Here is a 5,604-nt window from a genome sequence, read left to right as displayed (position 1 = left end):
AAGAACCAAACTTCAACTGAATTTCACCTTAAATACGTTAAATGGACACCACTAAAAATAAGATTAGATAAGAGTGAGTTAAATGGATACAAATGAATACGAGATTAAATGAGATAAATGGACACAACTAAAAATAAGTCAAGCTGACAACTACTCATTCGGAGCCGAGCCACTAGCACTAGCTCCCCCATGGTGCAGGCATTTACTTCGGCTGTGACCCTCACCACCACAAAGCCTACAACGCGTCGGACCACGCAAATCACACACATCCATCTCATTCAAAAAGCGTGTTTTTTTAGGACGACATTTGGCTACTCGCTTAAGGTGAGGATAGGGAACTAGTCGTGGTCCTTGATACACATACCATGTTGTTGGATTTCCTAGTGGCCTGAATTGGGTTCTGTACACCTTTCGGATCTCTCCCATCGTATATACCTCATGCACATATTGCTTTCAATCTGATGCACGTGTGACTACCGTTATACCTCCTTATCACCCAACAATACTGTCTTTTTATAAGACTAACTCTGATAAGCTAATCACAACTTGTTCCGTATTGTATGCATTTAGTATAAAATATCGTCAGTTCTGATTCATACACCCTATAATTGACACCCTTCTGAATGGTATACTCTTTAACTACTGCAATCACAGCCTCTTTGGAGTTAAACTCTATTCCAACAACGAATTCATTGTCTGCGACAACAGCAGACACTGCACGAATGATAAAATAATAATAATAATAATAATAATAATAATAATAATAATAATAATAATAATAATAATAATAATAATAATAATAATAATAATAATTAGTAAGAATAATAATAATGTAACAATGCTAATAATAATTCAAATAATCCTAATTACACATATAATAATAATAATAATAATAATAATAATAATAATAATAATAACCTGTATTGACATATCCAGAAAATTCTGGTACAAGCATAACATCAAAATTCAAAGTATGCATAAATAATGACTCTCCAAATAGATGTTGATATATCAGTGTGTTAGCAACATGTTCCACATTTCTTTCAATTGATATATCATCTTTATTCACATCTTCAGCTAGACCAACAACTTGATAATTACTTTCAAATTCTTTCTCACTTTCAGTATTATAATCCATCTATTCTATATTGGATTCTAAAAAATCATCTACAATTTCTTCGAACTCAACGTATAATTCGATAAGTGAGGCTCGTGCTCTAGTTTGATGATAAGTCGAAAACATTCCTTGTATTCTAGTCTCATCAGCCACATGCATTATTTGAAATTGAATGAAATCATCAAATACTAACACAGACTGCCTGTACAAAATATTTGTCACTCTCTTTAGGCTTTGATGATCTACAATCTGACAAAGTACACTTTTAAGTCCTTCATATGTTATTGAAAGAGCAACAACAATAACACATGGATTCTCACACAAAAAACTTACACCCTCATGTGTATCATGTAAAATTTGACTATTGAAATATATTCTTAAACTAACATAACTCTCCATTTTATATACTTACTACATTTACCTACAACTTATTTCACTCAATAAATGAAGAACAACTTCAACTGCTAAAGAACTAAGAACTCTGAACTCTCAAAATTTAAAGACAAAGAATTTTATCTTGTTCACTTTCTACTTTGCTCAAAGTGGTTTCAGCACAACACCAACACACCTTTTATAGTTAACTTTATAATTTTTTATTCATACTAGTACTAAATGTCGACGATGATTTTACTTTTTTACAAAACATCAGCACCATTTTGACTAGTCTCAATGATAAAAATTCATTTTAACACAAAACGTTATCGGCGTTTTCCGTTTTTTAAATTAAAAAATATTATTTCATTACAAAATGGTAGCGCCGTTTTCCATTTTTATCTCTTTTTAATTATTTATTTTTACACAAAACGGTAATACCATTTTTGTTTAGGCCATTAAAAAAACTTTAGTCACATACAAAACGTTTCTATCGTTTTGTGTATTCTGAAAATTTTTTTTCTCATTACAGTGTCAAACTCACCTGCACACAAATATAAAAAAAATCACACGTATTCTTATAATATTAAAAAAAATTCAGCCTTACCATTTCTGCATTAGTATTAATATTTTTTTGTACCAGTATCTCTCCTTTGTAAAGGTGTTAAAATTCTCTTTTAAATATATTTTAAGCAAATTAATTTATTTATTTATTATTTTAAATATTTTAATATTTTTCTTTTTAATTTTTATTAATTTTTTGATAAAATTATTATTCTTATTATTATTATTGTTATTATAAATTGCATTGAAAATGTTTTTTATTATTACACGCACTCACTAAGTACATCTTTGTAATTATATGTACTCAAAATTCTATTTGTAATTTTAAATTTAAAATTTTAATTGATTTAGTTAAAAGATACTGCTGTTATTGCAGTTCACGAAAAAAACCACCTAATTCTTAAAAAGATACCTTTAAGTAAAATAATTACAAATCCTTTTAGTTATTAGCACCACATCTTTTTCTCGTAAATTTTTATTGTTATTGTTATTTTTATAGTAATAATAGTAATAGTTGTTGTGAAATAAATAAATAAGAAAGAAGAAATAAATATAAAATAAAAAAATATAAATAAAATACTCTAGAATTAATATTTGTCGATATTATTATTTCAATATAATAGAGATGATTCATACGTATATATGTAGCCGCGTATATATAAAAGAGAGAAAAGTGTTTATTGTTATTGTTGTGTATATAATATAAGAGGTTTGACCTCTTTTTATACATGTATTACACTCATATTTTCAAACTTCTTTCATGCAATTCATTTTTGAAAACTTGAGCCGCTCAGAATAAATGGACATTCACATATCTGTTTTTATCACAACACTCCTCTTTAGATGTCCATATAAGATTATCTTTTGTTAAAACCTTGTTAAAGAAAAATTTAATGGGAACAAAAATTTTAGTGAAAAACAAAAATACAATATCCTTTATGACGAGGACTGTCTCGTTAAAAACTTTATCAAGAAACTCAATAGGAAAAAAAACCTAACCAAGAAAAAAAGAGTATAGCATCCTCCTCTTGCCGACATTATTTAATATTTCAAAATCGGCACATCCTAATTTGATGTACCAATCTTTCAAAGGATGATTTTGGAAGTGACTTTGCAAATAAATTTGCCAGATTATCACTGGAGCAAATCTGTTGGATATCAATTAGTCCTTTTAAGATCTTTTATTTCAAACTCTTCTTTTAGAGCTTTTATAATTATTGGAATCTTTTCAGGAGATCCAATGATATTTAAATCATCAACATAGACAGCAATTATAATGAATCTAGATGCAGATTTCTTCATAAAAACACATGGATAGATATCATCATTCTTGAATTTGTTTTTTGCCAGATACACAGTAAGACGATTATACCATATTTGTCCAGATTACTTTAAACCATATAAAGATATTTGCAATTTGACTGAGTATAACCCCTGTGAGTATTCATTGGATGGTTTAGATATCTTTAGTCTTTCAGGGATTCTCATATAGATATCACGATCTAATGATCCGTATAAATAAGTTGTCACCACATCCATTAGATGCATATGTAGTTTATGGTATACGAATAAACTAACCAAATAATGCAATTACTACAGGGGAATATGTTTTTTCATAATTTATACCGGGCTTTTGTGAAAGACCTTGTGCTACAAGTCGAGATTTATAGTGTACAACTTCATTTTTCTCATTCTATTTTCTCACAAATACACATCTATATCCAACAGGTTTTACACTTTCTGGTGTACGAACTACAGGTCCAAAAACTTCGCTTTGTAAGTGAGTTTAACTCAGCCTTCATGACTTCTTCCCATTTCGTCCAATCATTTCTTTGTCGACATTTTTCGACTGTTCTTAGCTCAAGATCCTTACTTTCATGCATGATGTTAATGCCACATTATATGCAAATATTTTATTGACAATTATTTTATTTCGATTCCATTTTTCTCCTGTAAAGACATAATTTATTGAAATTTCATCATTTTCACAATTTTCATAATTTTCAGGTACGTAGATGTCTTTTGGTGTAACACCCTACCACACAGAGCTTTACACTTAAGTAGTAAAACAGAGGTCGTGTGGTATTACGACCTCTAAAATAATTATATATATTAGTATAATAGTCGAAAGAAAGTAGTATGCTAGGAGCCTTGAAGGATAGGTAAAACAAAATCATAAAATTAAAAGCACAATGCTCAAGATTACGGATTACTTGTGCACGAAGAAAACTAAGATTAACATATATATATATATATATATATATATATATAAAACAAGAGTAGAGGGTCAAGAATACAGAATATCAAGCTCCTAACTCAGCCTACGAAGCTAAGGCTGGCCGGAGAATATTTACATACATATATACATAACCCACAATCCAAAATACATCATAAAGTCCTAGCTCTCCATACACCTCTAAGAGATACAAAAGTAAAACAAGTACATATATATGAGGAGAGTCTATACATATATAACAAAAGATCAAAAGTAAAGTCCCAAAATATCCACGTTGCTGTAGAACTCCAGACGCCTTGCGAGGTGCCTCTCGACCTGCATCTGAAAAACAACAATATCGTATTTGATAAGAACTGAGGGTTCTCAGTATGATAAAGGTGTCACGTACATAAGATATGAGGTCCTGGGAATGCCAGAGGCAATCCTAGAACGCCGACACTCAGATTATAAAACTTAAAGAACTAAAGTAGAAATCGTAAATCAAGGTGGCTTTCTAGGAATTCCTAGCTTAACCAAGTCTTAAACCTAACTAAATTCCTAACTTCCCTACCTTTCCTCCATTCCTCCAACTCTAGTGAATTTACATAGACAAACAAACAGACAATGGCAAACACAGATAGAATACAAGTAACACAGATAGCAAGTATAACAGTTAGCATATTAAAATCATTTAGGCAATCCCAATTAATGCACAAGCAAGCAAAATCAAACAATATGCATATGATGTATGCCTGTCCTATGGCTATTGATATCAACTGTAGGTTACATAGCTAGCACGGCATGTCCTAGCTAACCGTGGACAGTCCCTCTATACGCACATCCCCAAGCTAAAAAATATACCATGGGATGGAACCCAAGCTGACATGGGGGAGACAACACCCCAAACTCAATAATATTCCATGGGAAGAATCCCAAGCTGACATGGGGAAGACAACACCCCAATCTCAATAATATTCATACATGCATGCCCATGGGGGAACCCAGGGAATTAAAGTGCCCGGTCACATATTACGTACAGGGGGTCAATAAATGTCTTAATAATAATCAATCATATCTCATAAATATCATTTTCATTCTCAATAATAATTCATAGCTCATCTCATTATTCTCAATTATTTAACATCATCAATTGTCTCACACATCATTCTCAATGTTACTTTACTCTCTTAATTGCCTTATATACCACGTTCATCATCTTTATCAAATCAAATACCATCTTCTCCAACCATATATTGCCTTTTAAGAATCTTTCTTCCTATCCAAGTTACCACTATTTCCTAACTTCATCCTATCACTAGGCGTATGCGTGGACATG

This window comes from Arachis hypogaea, chromosome 1 (assembly GCF_003086295.3).
Source record: "Arachis hypogaea cultivar Tifrunner chromosome 1, arahy.Tifrunner.gnm2.J5K5, whole genome shotgun sequence".
In the NCBI taxonomy this organism is placed as follows: Eukaryota; Viridiplantae; Streptophyta; class Magnoliopsida; order Fabales; family Fabaceae; genus Arachis; species Arachis hypogaea.
The sequence above is the reverse complement of the archived record's forward strand: the minus strand, read 5'-3'. Positions refer to the sequence as shown.